The sequence below is a fragment of the Argiope bruennichi genome, chromosome 6 (assembly GCF_947563725.1).
Source record: "Argiope bruennichi chromosome 6, qqArgBrue1.1, whole genome shotgun sequence".
NCBI classification, from domain to species: domain Eukaryota; kingdom Metazoa; phylum Arthropoda; class Arachnida; order Araneae; family Araneidae; genus Argiope; species Argiope bruennichi.
This window is the reverse complement of record NC_079156.1, coordinates 41064253-41079634: the sequence shown is the minus strand read 5'-3', so window position 1 is coordinate 41079634 and position 15382 is coordinate 41064253. Positions and strand designations below refer to the sequence as shown.

The following is a 15382-nucleotide window of genomic DNA, read 5'->3' as shown; positions in this document are numbered from 1 at the left end:
ACAGGAAAATAGAAAACCCATTATACAGTACACTCCCGTGTTTCAGGCCTAATGTGGTGATAGGTAGACCAGATAACAAAAAAACAGCATAGGCTGGAGTTCTGTGCATTTCTTTGCCCACCAATACCAGAAGACAAAGTTTTAATACCAAAACTCACTGTTGTGATACGTATTTTCTCACTTTTTATTCAGTACCAAGCTCTCCATTTAATTAAAGCCACGTAGAATGTGAACGTGGCCGCGGCCCGATAAATCTTACAAGCAGTTGCCGGTAATGTGTTGAGTTAAAATAGAAGGCTCCGTACTGGTAGTTATATATGTTTATACACTACACTTCACGCTTCAAGAATTTATAAGAGAAAAAATAAGTTAAAGGATATAAACTGTTCACATTGTAACATAAATTCTATAATGCCTAACTTAAATGCAGGAAATATGAAATATATATATATATATATATATTATCGTAAATTGTAGATTGAGTTCTTAAGAAAATTGACTCAACCTATTTTATTTTTTACTGCTAAATGATACACAGATATAAAAAGGTAACCCTAAGATAAGAGTAAAAAATTACAGTTTTTAGTTTTTGAAAAATTCGGCCTAATAGTAAGAAAGACGGACAGTCACGAACCGAATATTCGGGAATGCACTGTATTTTGAAAAAGATATATTTAACATGTACATTGCGCATTGATTTTGGTTTAAAAATAAATAACGTTTTTAAGTGAAATGTTAAGTGCAATTTATTTTAATTAAAATGAGAAAAGAAGAAAAAATAGGAATTTTGAATTATTTGTTTTAAAATCACACTTCTTCGTAATTAAAAGACTTTTAAAACGAATTTAAGTTAAATTATAATACACTTCTCAAAAAAATTAAAAGATATTGAGGTTGTGGGTTGATCTTGCACCTGCAGAATAGTTTGAATGATTGATACATTATCGACAGATGCAGTAGACTATATGAGATAAAAAATAACATTTGTTTGGCAGGAAAAAAATGCTTTTCAATGCGCATTTGGGTATAAAAGAAAATAAACACAATTTGTGTATATGAGAAAAACAAACAAAAAAGGTGTTTCCTTAAAAGAAAATCGTTTTTAGTAGGGGGTGGGGGTATGGTTTCCCCGGATGGTCAACAACGTTGAACCCCTTTCAGGCATCAAATCAATGAGGCTATTAATTAGGGGCCTGGGTATTCTGTCCCACTCCTCCAGAAGAGCTCTTTCTAGTTCTTGGAGAGTTTGTAGGAGTGGTAGGCGTCCAGTAATTCGTCTGCCTAGAATGTCCCAAACATGCTCGATTGGGTTCATGCCCGGAGAACACGCTGGCCAATCCATTCGTATGATTCCTTCCTCCAAAAGGAAATCATTCACCAAGTTAGCATGATGTGGCCTGAAATTGTCGTCCATTAACATGAAGTCATCTAAAATTGCTGCAGCGTAAGAGACTACAAAAGGTCTCAGGATCCCATCCCTATATCGACGACCGGTCAGAGCTCCATTTCGAATGATATGGAGATCGGTGTGCCCATCAATGGAGATGCCAGCATAGACCATCACTCTCCCACCGTCAAATCTTACATTTTCGTGCACGAACGCAGGATTGTTTCGAGTGCCACGTTCCCTTCAGATGAAAATACGCCTGAACCGTAAAACGGGACTCGTCAGAGAAAAGAATATTGCGCCATTCATTTCTCCTCCAGTTCACATGCTCTGTTGCCCACTCCCTGAGGGCGCGACGGTTCCTTGTTGTTAACGTTACACACACAATTGGTCGGCGAGCATACAGATCTACAGAGTGAAGCCGGTTTCAGAGAGTTTGTGTCGAAACTGGGGTGCCAGTAGCCGAGCGAATGTGTTGTTGAAGAAGACTGGCATTCATATTTTGGTGTCTCCGAGCTGTTAGCGTTAAATAAGGGTCTTCATTGGGTGTTGTTGCACGTCTACGCCCTTACCCTGATCTTCTGTCTATATTTCCAGTCTCCAAAAAATGGTTGCAGATGCTGGAAATCACACTTTATGAAGCTCCAATGACTTCTGCTACTTCGGTTTGTGTTTGAACCTCCTCTAACCGGCTAACAACTCTCCTGATTCGGTTAAATGACTTCGTTGAGGCATCGCACTCATCTAAACAATGCGCTTACTGAATGTCGATCATTCTTCTCCGCTTTGTCTTACATTAAGTGGAAAGCCAAATCAAATTCGCTGCCGCTAAAACGTCGTCTTCGACGTCAAACTCAAAATTTGCACACTGTGAAGTTTTCAAATAAGAACAATTTGCATTTGTGACTCTCTTCTTCTATTTTATGGAAAAAAAATTACTTATACCGTTAGTTTATACAAGACTTACAATATCCTTTAGTTGTTTTGAGCAGTGTATTATTGTAATAAAGAAGATACGAAAATTAAGCGTCTTAATAAATTAGATTGTGAAAAATTAGTATATTATAGAGTAAATGCATTGATTATAAGCATGATTCTTTTATATATGGTATATCAAAATGTCGCTTCAAAAAAGGATTAGTCAGGCATACAAAAACATTTCATTTTGCTACAGAACAAGAGGTCAAAACAGAATGAATTAAGTAAAAGAAAAGGATATATTAGATAAAATGTGCAACACAGATTTTATATAATATAAATTTATAATAACGTAACAGTTCAGTTACATTATTATAAGATGCATCATTATACGAAGATTGTGTCGCTTAAAGCTGGCGCTACACGATGCATTAAATTTTAATTTAAACCAATTATTAATCCGTTGCAGAAACAAATGTTTCTGCTATGCCGTGTCATGAATATTTGATCCAATTTAACTTGTTCCTTCTTCATTTCAAAATCGCGGGACTAAAAGTTTTCGACAACTGTATTTTACTAAAGAGTGGTAAGCAGAAAGATAATACGCTGATAAGCAAAAGATATTACGCTTCTTAATTCTCCAATAATCTGAGTTTGACATTATGCTATCTTAAAAATCTCCTCCTTTCCACCCCTTGTTTGACGAAATAAACGCATCCTAGTGTATGTGCAAAAGCGCGGAGGATTATCGAATCCGAGAAGGAACAGTATGCATCTGGATTGAATTGGTGGGTTGATGGCGAAGAAGAAGCAGTTGTTCATGCGCAATCGTGGTATTGTCTTATTCCAATTTGTTAATTCAAAAAAATAGACGTAAAAACTGATTATTTACTTAATTTGCGGCGACAAAAGGTGTCGTTGCAGAATAACCGTACGCTTGCATAAAGGAATAGCTTGTTACGAATGTCCAAGAGTTTCTTTGATTCAGGTATAAAAGAACAAAAATCATCGGAATTTCTTCCAATATCTCGAATGCTCGACACTGAGCATGGAAGTCAGTATTTTAGAAGCTCCACTACAAGGTGTTATAAATTATCGCGTCCTGTGTAAGAAGAAGTTCCTATTATCGCAGGGTTAAGATGACAGAATTTTTGAATACGTAAACACATTGTTGACCGGGAACGTTATATGACGTCTTTTAATAAATATACGTTTTTGACTGGGAATGTCATATGACGTCCTTCGATTACCATTCGTTGTTGACAGGGAACATCATTTGACGTCCTTCGATTACCATACGTTGTTGACAGGGAACGTCATATGACGTCCTTCGATTACCATACATTGTTGACAGGGAACGCCATATAATGTCCTTCTATTACCATACGTTGTTGACAGGGAACATCATTTGACGTTCTTCGATAACCGAATGTAATTGATCGTCTTTTCTAAAAAATCGCCGGCCACATGCGTTAGTTCTTGGTCAACAATGTGTTAAGCTTCTAAAGGTTTATTTCAGATACTGCATTCGATTATTCGTACGTATATGTCTTGCTGCATATGACTTGGAATCGTGAAATTATGATGATGTGCTTCTGTAAATTATATTATTTTAAATCTCTGTTGTGCATTATCTCTTGCATTCTTTTACTTTATTAATAAAGAGTTCCTGCAAAATTCTCATTTTCGTTTCTGACTCCATGCTATATATCACAAATCTGTTATTATATTTCTGAACTGCCCTATAAATAACCTTTCAGAAAAAAAAATTACTGTACGGATTTTAAAAAATTGCTTCAATTAATTTTGCTTTAAAAAATATTTGTTGCAGTTTGTACAAATGTGATGCAGACACGTTTACTCCAAAACCCACGCAAAAGTATAACTTTTAACATTTCCTGCTAAAAGAAAGTATCATACCTCTAAAACAAACGAAACCGATAATGGAAGTGACATATTATTTCAGCAACACTAAATAAACAAACAACAAAAAGTTCACCCACGTAATTACAAGAGAAGGGACGAGAGGCATTAAATCAGGATTTCGGGTGACCAATAGATTCAGGACTTAATTCCGACTCTTAATCTCGTTTCCAGGAAATGTAGATTGTTGTTTGGGGTAGGATTAGGTAGGCTAAGCCTACATTTCTGTGATAAGCCTTAAAAATTAACTCGACAGTGTATTGTGTAGCTGTTTGGCTACGCGTTTTTATTTCCATTTATAATGAGTATTTGGAAATCCTCTTTTAACTGAGTTTTAAAAATCGTTTGTAGAAAATACTTATATATGTCTATAGCAGTATTAGAATTAGATTTAAACTGCAAATTTGGAAAAATACTAAGATGAATAGTTCTGTCATTAAAAATACTACCAAAATATTTATTTTTGTAAATTGTAAAAAGTATATTGATAAAAAAGGACTTTTATTTTTATTGTAGAATTGTTATAATGTGATATGGGTCATTGAAATATTGTTTGATTCGTAACGCAGCCATTTGGCATTTTTAATTTCTCGAAAAAACAATTTAAACATTTTTTTAAAATAATTTTCTTAAATTATATGCAGCTATTCAAAACACATAAGCAGTTTTGGCAAAAAAAAAAGTTATGCTTTCTAGGAATAAAGTAAAAATGTAATCTAAAATTCAATTTGTTTCACTATATAATAATATAATAAGGTACATTTCATTTTTTTTTTTTTTTGCTACAGATAATTTTTATAAGATTGCAATCATAGATAAATACCTTACTATAAAATATATCTCATGAAAAAATTCAAAATTCGCATCATTGTTTTATATTTTGTATTACAACTGGCGTTCAATAAAAATTTTCGACAGATGGAAAAGTAATTATTTTTGACCTTTTCGACAAGTTTGTTATCTCTCGACAAAGTTGAATTTCTCAAAAGAAAATGCAGATATCGTTCGGAAATTTTTAGAACAAATAATATCCATATACCTACTTTAATTTATATCATGATTGAAATCAATGGAAGTGATTTCTCTGAAACTTTATCACATAAACATTCATAAAAGTATTAGTCTTCATTAAAATTGTGGGTCTTTAGCATTGCCTTGAACGCCTGGATAGCTCAAATCTTTATTTTCAAAATCCCACGCATGAACTTTTTGTGAAATAATAAAGAAAAACGAGTACATGTTTTGGAAACTATTTTATGTTTTTCTATCAATCTCTATCTCGTCACCTGCTAGTTCTACTTGTGTTTTTTTTTTTTAAAAAAACCGTTTGCATACAGACGAATGTGTGTCCCGACTAATAATAATCAATCTCTTGACCGATATTGATCAAAACTTGATGTTAAAACTGTGTTCTTAGATTTATCTAACTATCTTTTATATTTTGCTAGCGATCATTTTCACTCGGACATGCAAACAGTTAGACTTGCTCTGAGTGCATTTAGTTCAAAATTTGACAAAAAATCAACAACATTTACGTTAAGACCATATATGATATTTTATCGTTCTAGCTCAAGGGTTATCGAGTGCCGGGACAGACCGACAGTCATAATTCCACAAATATGTTTTTCAGACTCATATAAATCTAAAACATAAAAATGAGTCAAAATCTCAAGGCTGATTTTTGTGACGATTGTAATACTTTTTCTCTGTATATTTCGTATAAGAGAAAATAAACCAGCGTACTCGCATACTTCCTAATAAAGGTATTAACCCTGAAAACTCCTTCCATGGAATAGGTGTACAATAACTATGAAATATTGACCTTTGGAGTGAATATAGCATTTTTACTATACCTATCGCATCATCCTTGGCGAGGTTTGGCGATTAAACCTCGGCATACGGTTAATAGTATCCGCAAATTGAATTTTGCTTTAGACGCGCTTCTTCCAACCAATTGAAACAAAGATTTGGCACAAAACTACTCTTGTAGTCACAAAATCCTATACCAAATTTGATATATTTAAGTCACAACGTTTTTGAGTTATCGCGATTACATGTTTCTGAAAATATAGACCGACAGACAATCAACCCCTACCTGGATTTGATTCAAAATTTAATAGGAGTCTATGCTAGAGATGTTAAATATGTGTACAAAATTTCATCTATCTAGCTCTCATCGTTTTATAGTTATAGTTTTAACTTATATTCGAACAGCCGGACAGACAAAGTTCCTCTAAACGTATTTAACTGAAAATTTGATCGAAATCTGCAAATTTGGTGTAAAAGTCATAAAAAAATTTCATTCGTCTAGGCCAATGAGTTTTTGAGTTATCTTTGTCACGGACAGACAGACAATTTTTTAAAAAATGTGTTTTTCTGTCTCAGGGAGGTCTAAAACGTGGAGATCTGTCAAAATCTCGAGTTCGAATTCTTTGGCGATTATATTACTTTCTTTATACTATTTGCACGAGAAAGTAAAAATGACTTGTTTCCAAACGTCGTCCTGGCTAGGGGTAGCGTGTCTTTCCCGTGATCTGGGCATACTGGGTTCGGGTATGGTAGTTCTTCTTCTGCGTTTTATCTGTGAAGTCTGTGAATGTGCCCTCCTGTAAAAAGAAGTTGTTCAAGCGAATGTGAAGCATGAAGTAGCTATGTCGTACTCTTGACTCTAGTTGGTGCTACTGAAAAAACAAGAGACGCTCACTTGGCTTAAATCGCTGACAGATGTCAGCGGGCTTGTAAAGTGCCATAAGTCACAACAACAACTTGTATCTATACTCTGATCTGTTATAAAACTTGCAAACGGTATTTTGGGATATCATGTGTATTAAAAATACATTTCTTTATATATATCTATAATTATATTATTTTATGGTGGTTGTTAATGACTTTAGTTCTTAGAACTAGTTAAGAAAACGCTGGTTTCCACATTTTAAAAGATTTATCGATACCTCCACAATAAAATTTCACAAACTCGAGGTTTTCCCGTTAACTACCATTTTCCAATTAGGTCAGTTTCTTGAGTAATTGATTTGGTGGAATGTTTCAAACCATCGATACTTCTTTTTTCGCTCTCTGCTAAATTTTTTCTTCTGGGAGCAATTGCAATTTATCTTCATTCTTTAGAACGAAAGAAGAGATCTTAGCGAAAATGAAGAAATAGTTCGATACTCCGTGGAAGAAGATCATTTGTAAAAGTAGATTACAGGAAATAAAAAAGAAGTATCATTTAAAAAGTTTTAAGATTGATAAGAACTCCATGACATAAAAAGATGCGAAGCGATTTCAAATTTTATGTTTTTGATCGACTGTGTGATCGAATTTTCAGATGTGATTTTTTTTCTTTTTTAAGAAATACACAAGTATTCGTAAGTAAATAAAATAAAATTTTAAATGTCTATATTCCTTCAAATGAAAAACTGAAAGATATATAATTTAATTGCACTTATAACTTGTGTAGTATACTCTGACTGCTTTTAGCTTCCAATAACTGAGAGATAATTATTTAAATTATAATCAAGTTATTGTAATTAACTAATTTTAACAAAGTCTTTTTTAATGCCTATTTATCTTGAAAGGGTTTGGGGGGGGGGTCTTTATTAAATCAAGTGTAAAATAAAGCAACTTAAATATCACTCAGGTAGCAGGAAATCTACTGTGTTATATTCGTAAGTATTCAGAGGGTTAAATCATTTTTTCCCTAAACTCTCACGTTCACATGTTTGTAAATGTACGGGCATATAGACGATCTATCCTTCAACTGAATTAGCTTTAAATTTGATATAGCCAATCAATAGTCATGGTAGAGGAGCCAAGAAAAAGTATTCAAGTCTCACTCGCATTTCATATTTTTAGTCTTGATTTGCTGTTTACTGGAAGAATTTTCTTGTGTATTCTTCGTCTGTGTTTTGTATTTCGCGTTTTCGTTTAAAATAAAGCATCGTTATCTATCACTGAATTTATTGGATTTTTCACCTTACAATCACCGGATGGATTTTAGATTTTTTTTTTCCAATAAGAGCAAATACACATAGAGAGATACCATTAAAAACTTTGTAAATCCTATTAATGACTTCCTTATGTCATATTTTACAAAGTTTTTTCCGCTCAAAATGAACATTTCGGCCTACAAACTTTCTTATCTAATGTTGTTAAGTAATATATTTGTTAAAAAGCACAAAATTTTAGCATTATTAACAAATAAAGTCTTTTATTTATAAATCTTATGCTTCCATAAAATTTGAATACACTTATCTAAAAAGAGGCATATAGTTAACTATAAATACACCATTAAAATCAAGACAGGAAAGATACTATGTATATAATTCCGATAACAATTATTTTGAGTAGATTTTGTGTTAAACTGAACTATTAATAATAAGATAGAACATTAACTTTTTGCAGATTTTTCTGACCTTGTTCCCGAGGCTACCATAGAGAATGCTTAAATTTATCGCTCGACTTATTATCTGAGATTTCCATGAAAAACCCATAAAGTTGCTGTAATGAGTATCGGGGTCCTCGTTCATTTTACTATCTTATGACGCAGTTTAGAAGCTTAATGATGTGCATTTATTACCATGAAGTGAAGTAGATAAAAATACAACCTGGATCCCGATTATTTTTTTTACCGACAGCATTATGATTCCAGGGTATAAAATTTGACTTAAAAATAAATTAATTTTATAAATATTTACAAAATTGGCCGTATATATGTTATTTTTACAGTGGGACAAAGAAACGGAAATTGGTCTCTGTCATAAACGAAGTGTATTATGTGATCAAAAATAGTTAGACATTGTCAAATTTACACATTTGTTCAGAATTTATCTGTAAAAGCTGGTCTTAAAATTTCAACCATATAAAAAAATTAACCTTAATTCTTGTTTTGCATTAGAGATTCGATTCATGGAGGCATTTAGGGCAATCACCAGAAATTAATAAAAAAGAAGATATTGAGCCTTATTCCCAATTTCTTTGAATATAAGTAGTAATTTCAAATCTTCAACAACTGTTGTACTTACTGTGAACAATATTTGTATGTAATTTCCTAAAAATACCAAGTATATTCGAGAAATATAAAGTATTTTTTCAAAAGAAAATCACTAATTTTTAAGGAAGAAGAGAGAAGAATTTACAAGCAATTTTTTTTTTTTTTTATAAAATGAGTTTTTAACTAAATTATATAAAGATTTTCAGAATATGAGGCAAACTGTCATTTAAGTATTGTATTAAAATTTAAATTGAATTCTATAAATATTCTAGGAAATATGATCACGTTCAATAAATAAATATTAAATGCGCCTTCGTACAGTATTTGTTGCTAAGATTCAGAAAGATATTGGCATTGAGGTAAGTTGAATTTCAGTTTCAGTTGCTCTGTCTCTAAGAGAAGTTAAAAGATGAGGTATTTTCCATAACCCAATATTCATTAAACTGGAATCTTCGAAAAAAAAATTTTTAAATATACTAAATATCCTTTCATACTTAAACACTAAGAACACAACAGAAATGCAGTAAATTAGACACCGTAATTAAAAATATATTATGTTATTAGTCATTATTGATACAAACATTGAATTTCTATTATGAAACTTGATTTGCAGTGAAATTAGTTGATTTGCATACAGACAAATAGAACTCAATGTTTGAGATTATCTCTAAAATCTTTAACGATATCGTACCATCGACTTATTGAGGCGTTATAAGATTATATATATATATATTGTTACGAATCTGTAATGCTGCTTCCCAGCACAGTTGGTTCCACCATCGGAAAGAATACTTTACAGTCATCTGTATTGGACGGAGTCCGATGTCGCGTCGGAGGTTCCAGAGCTTAGCGACAAACTTGGCGACCAATTGGCGACTTGGCGATGAATTTGGCGACTTTGGCATCAAAATAGATTATACCCGAAACATCGAGAATTTTCCCGAACCGTCCAGTAGGAACCGAGATACGCCTCGAACGTTCCTGATTGGTTGAGAGGCTTCTAGCCCCGCCTCCTGAGACCTATAAAAGGAGGCGGCCGCAACTGCTAAGGCAGGGTAGTCGGAAACGACAGCGCGAGAGTAGTCGGAATCGACGATAAAGAACTGTCCTTCCAGAGATAAGCGGAGCAGCGACGGAGTGCTGAACTAAGCTGTGCGCTACTGTCTGCAGTAGAGTCTGGTTGTATGCTGCACGTCTCGGCTGAAGATAATCGTCTTCTGTGCTGTATATAGTTGTCGTCTTTGTACTGTCCTGTGTGTCTTCGTGTAAATGAACGTCGTTGTTTTATTTTCTACTGCCGCCTGCTGATTGAGTGTTCTCCACACCATATAACTTCCACTATCCAAACGAACCCCGGATATTTCGTAACAATATATATAATTTTATATGACAAAAAGTCCAACAAGCACATTAATAGATACTGAGGCTTTATTATACACGTAAACACAATAGCCAAACAGTGACAAAGCATGCATGAGAAACAGCGTTTGCAATAAACAATAACACAAAATTAGCAAATCATTATTAAATAACCATGAAAACACAAAACAGTCATTAAAAACTCTCTGGACAACATTCCAAAGAGAAACTTCGCTAAACTACCCCTATCAGTCTGTGCGCCTATGCCTTTATAGCCATCATGACAGAGTATGGAATGTTCTAGAACAAATCTTCTAATTAAGATATTGCAAAGATTCTCGAATATTCGGGATCTTTCCGTTTTTGTCGCCAAATCCGGCGTCAAGACAGCAAATGGCCGCCAAAGCCGAGAGTTACAGATCCAAAACCTATTCAGCATCCGTTAGAGCTCTCTTTAAAATTGTCTTCTTTACTCGGAGACATACTGTACGGGCCGCGGTGGCCTGGTGGCAAGGTCTCAGCTTGTGAGCTATAGGGTTTCAGGTTCGAGACCAGATTCCACCGAAGAACCGTCGTGTAAGGGGTCTGTTGCACGTTAAATCCGTCATGCCAAACGTCCTCCGGCTGCTGTGGTAAGGCGTGGAGAGGGGGGTGCCAGCTCAGGTACCGTCCTCGTCATCTGACCGCGGTTCAAAATTACGAAGTCCGTCCCAAAATAGCCCAAGTGTTGCTTTACAGCGGAACGTTAATATAACTAAACAAACTAGAAGGAAAGCAATATAATATATAAACATATATTTGAGTTTAAGAAAAAATAAACAGAAATGTGCTGTTAAAAAGTATATGCTAGCAATAAAAAAAAATCTCAAATGCTTATAGGTAATATGTAAATGTCTGTAAAATAGGCTGACAAATATTTTTTCAGAAAGGATAATACTATAAATAGTATCATAATATTAAGAAGGTTTAGAATTGATTATGAATACATTAAATTCTTCGAAAAGGGTTCATCATTTAGAGAATCAGTGAGGGAAAAAACTCTTTCGATGTCTCATTATGTAAATGCAAAGACTTTCAAAATATGTATTTCAAATTTAAAGCATCGTTTATATCTCAAAGAATTTTTTTAATGGATCAAGAAACATTTTGGAAAATGGTAGAAAATATAGACATTAAAACAAATAAAAGGCTTGAAAAAAGATTGCATTGCAAAGTAATGGCAGTAAGAGAAAAGACAAAATGTCCAATTGCAAGACACGGAGAAAGAAATCAGCTATTAAATTGTCTTCTTCAGTAATGGAAACACATTTTGAATTTTTCAAGCTATAATGAATCTGACGATAATATAAAGAATACGAAAAAGAAAAGCCCAATTATATGTATCAAGATTTTCCTTTATTTATTTATTTGCAAAGGTGAAATATACTTACAAATATGGAAACATTTCTTACGAATGAAGTTTCTAAAAGATTAGTGAATAAATACTAATGTTAATTCCTCTAAATTAGTCGATCGTATTGTTACGGAAAATAAATTATTCCGTTAAACAAGACATGATCTCTGTAGTGTGTATGATGACAAAGTCAATGGACCTAAATAACAAATGGCGGCATTTATTAGCACAAAGGCGCAAATACACACCAAACGTCAAGACAACTAAACAAAGAAAAGTCGGGCACTAACAATATACAGCAACATTTCTAGTAAACTGCAGAACGCAAGCAACATAACAACGATAAGTAGCTCGAAGCATTCATGGTGAGAGCTATTAACTATACTCTGTTTCACCCTAACTTGGAAGTAGTGTATATTCTAGGCATGCCGAATCGCAGTCGTCGTCAGGGGAACAGGGTTACTTTAAAGTACAAAGTTACTAGAAATGCAGATAGCTGGCGAAACTTTATCTCGCAAATTTTTCGCCAAATAGAAAATATTTATTTACTTTATCATATTATCACTTTATCGGAGAATTAATTGTTTCCTTATTTTCATTATTTTTTCAATATTATTGACACATTATTTTAATAAATCATTAAAGTTATTTCATTTCGTTTCACCGTTTCTCAAAAGAAAACATATCTTTCAATATTCTGTAAAGCGTAGTTCGGCTAATGTTTTTCGAAAAGATATCTGTATCATCGTTCACATCTTTTAAAACTTTATCTAATGTTGGGATCTCATTTCTGCGAAAAAAAAAATGCATGGATTTTTCGTCAAATACAGAATAATATAAAATAATCATATTTTACAAGACCTGAATGTTTATCTACTGAGCCTGGTCGCTTCTTTTCAGGGGTACTTAAATGATGCCTTTATTTCTTTTTTCAAAAGGAAAACTGTTCATTGCGAAACACCTGTAAGATGCGAAACTTTATCAACGATTTGATTGATAGAATCTTAAGGGTTTCCTCGGAGTCAAGAATAAACATTTAATATGTTTTTACATGTTGCACTTTTTGTTGGTTTCACTCGTCTTGAAGGTGTGCACAGCGTAGTCGGTGAAAACACTTTCTCTTTTTCAAACATTTTAGAAGTTAATAGAAATGATGAATCGAATAAATATTCACCAAACAAAACTAATAACTACTAATGCGATTAATAGTATCAAAAATATCAGCTGCTAAAAAAGCGAGAATAAAAAAGTACGAAAGATGATAATGGTTGCGAACTGAATGAAGTTGAGTTGGCGGAGACGTAAAAGAAAGGCGCGCCAAATATTTGACCTTGAAGACCGGTTCTAACCAAAGTGGAATTCATTATGTCAATCTTTTAGTTTTATTCGTTCGCTTTATTTACAAAATACTTAACAGATAAGCACTTCTAACTTGAGAATAATTTTAAATACATATTGATAAAATAAGGATTTCGGTAATTTATGATATTATTTGATAAATTTCTGCGCATTTTAATTATTTTATAGTCGGAATTGATGGGGAACTCTTTCCCAACGCGGAGCATCACATTTTCTACCTTTTACAATACTGCCAAGTTAGGGTGAAACAGAATATAGAGCTGAACTCAAATGCCTGCCACCAATCTGGTTTTACGACCATTTATAGTTCCCGAGAACACAACAGAGAGGTATATCGAAAGATCACCTCCTAATGGGCCTATCGCCGAAATTCTTGAAGATTCTTGTATCATCCATTTTGTCGCAAATTCGTCGCCAAGTTTGACGCCAATGCCTGGGTTGCTTGATCCGGAATCCAATTAACTTCCAATAGAGCTGTCCGAAAAACTTTCTTTCCTAGGATGGAACCAACTGCGTTAGGAAAAAACATTACAGATTCCTATAAATATCAAAATCGGAAGGAAAAATTTGAAAATTAGCTAGAATTTTTGTGATGAACTGAAGAAAACCACTCATTCTCGAAATACGCGATATACTTTCACCGTCCTAAAGGTCAGAATTTAATTCTGATTAGGAAAGGCGGAAAAATTACTAGAAAGGACATAATAGAAGTGGAAATCTATAATATCTTATATACATCACCTTTAGGTTCGCTAAATAGAGAAATAAGCGTATTAAATAATTTGCAGAAAAATGTCGGAATTTCTAAATTATAAGCTGTTAATTGTTATTGGGCATTGTCTTGTTTAGACTTTAATAATGCTGTCATTAAAAATTTTCAATTTTCTCCGGTTCTTTTCAATGGACCACAGAAAACTATTGGTACTTGTGCGTACTGTGTGTATGAACAGAATGTGAACAGAACCGATACTTGTATATGAACAGCATCATACTGTTCATACACAAGTATCGGTTACAAAGAATACGAAATATGGATCTTTGGAATGAATCTAGTGTGCAATATTTGATCGTATTTTGACTTAAACGCTGGTATGCGATTAATACACAAATGCCAGAAAACCAAATGTGTATTTTGGATGCTTTTTTCCTGATTAAAACCAAAATTTGTCCCAAAACGGAAATTGTACTCACAAGATAGCACACTAAATATCATTTATTTAAATCATTGCTGTTTTACGTTAACATGATTTGAAATTACAGAACTACAGCCACTAGATTCTTTGACAAAACTTTATAAGAATCTGTACTTTAAATGCTACCATGGGTCGTATTTCATTTATTTAACTTGTTATGTTTTTGAATTATCGTGTTTGCGAAAATGCAGGCTGACAAACGGTCACTCCTTTGATTGAATTGTTCTATATTTTAAAAGAATCTACATTTTGATGCTAAATCTGTCTAGTACATCTAGCGTTACGGTACAAATTTTTAGCTCGTTATTATTACAAATTCTATATCTAAATCTTTTCCTTTTTTTAATTATCGTGTGCCCCTGTAAGTAGACAGCCGGATAAACAGACATCCAGTGAATAGATTTCATTCACAATTTTATAGAAATCTACAAATTTAGCGCAAAAATCACTTACCAAATTTCATTTGTCTACCTCAAAACGTTTTCGAGTCATCTTATTCACAAAGGCAGAACAACAGACGGTCAGACAGGTAAATGTGTTTTTCGGTCTCATGGAGATCTGAAACGTGGATATTCGTTAAAATATCGAACTCGAATTTTTTCGTAATTATTGTATTTTCACTTCGTGTGCAAGAAAGTAAAAATACCATTAAAGTATTATTAAAGATGGCTATCAAAAATAACGATCCATTAATGTTGTAACGAAACATTTCACAGTTGTCAAGATTAATTTTATCCTCGCCATTCCTGAGAAGAAAAAGAAATCGTCAGATAACTAAAAGAATTTATGGCCTCCATGATCGCCAATATTAATAGTAATCTTGATCAAAAAAAAAAAAAAAAGGAGCAAGTAATTTC

At 33.3% G+C, this 15382-nt stretch overlaps 1 protein-coding gene and 1 long non-coding RNA gene across 2 annotated transcripts in view; one reads left to right on the top strand and one right to left on the bottom strand.

Annotated features, from left to right (window-relative positions):
- Positions 1 to 15382, top strand: part of LOC129971495 (transmembrane protease serine 2-like) — a 121847-nt gene that overhangs the window by 28040 nt on the left and 78425 nt on the right. The window lies entirely within an intron of this gene.
- On the bottom strand, positions 10796 to 15081 carry LOC129971497 (uncharacterized). The gene is made up of 3 exons (XR_008784808.1): positions 14979 to 15081; positions 13679 to 13827; positions 10796 to 11343 (listed from the first exon to the last, which is right to left on the bottom strand). It is a non-coding gene; the product is annotated as an uncharacterized LOC129971497 (long non-coding RNA).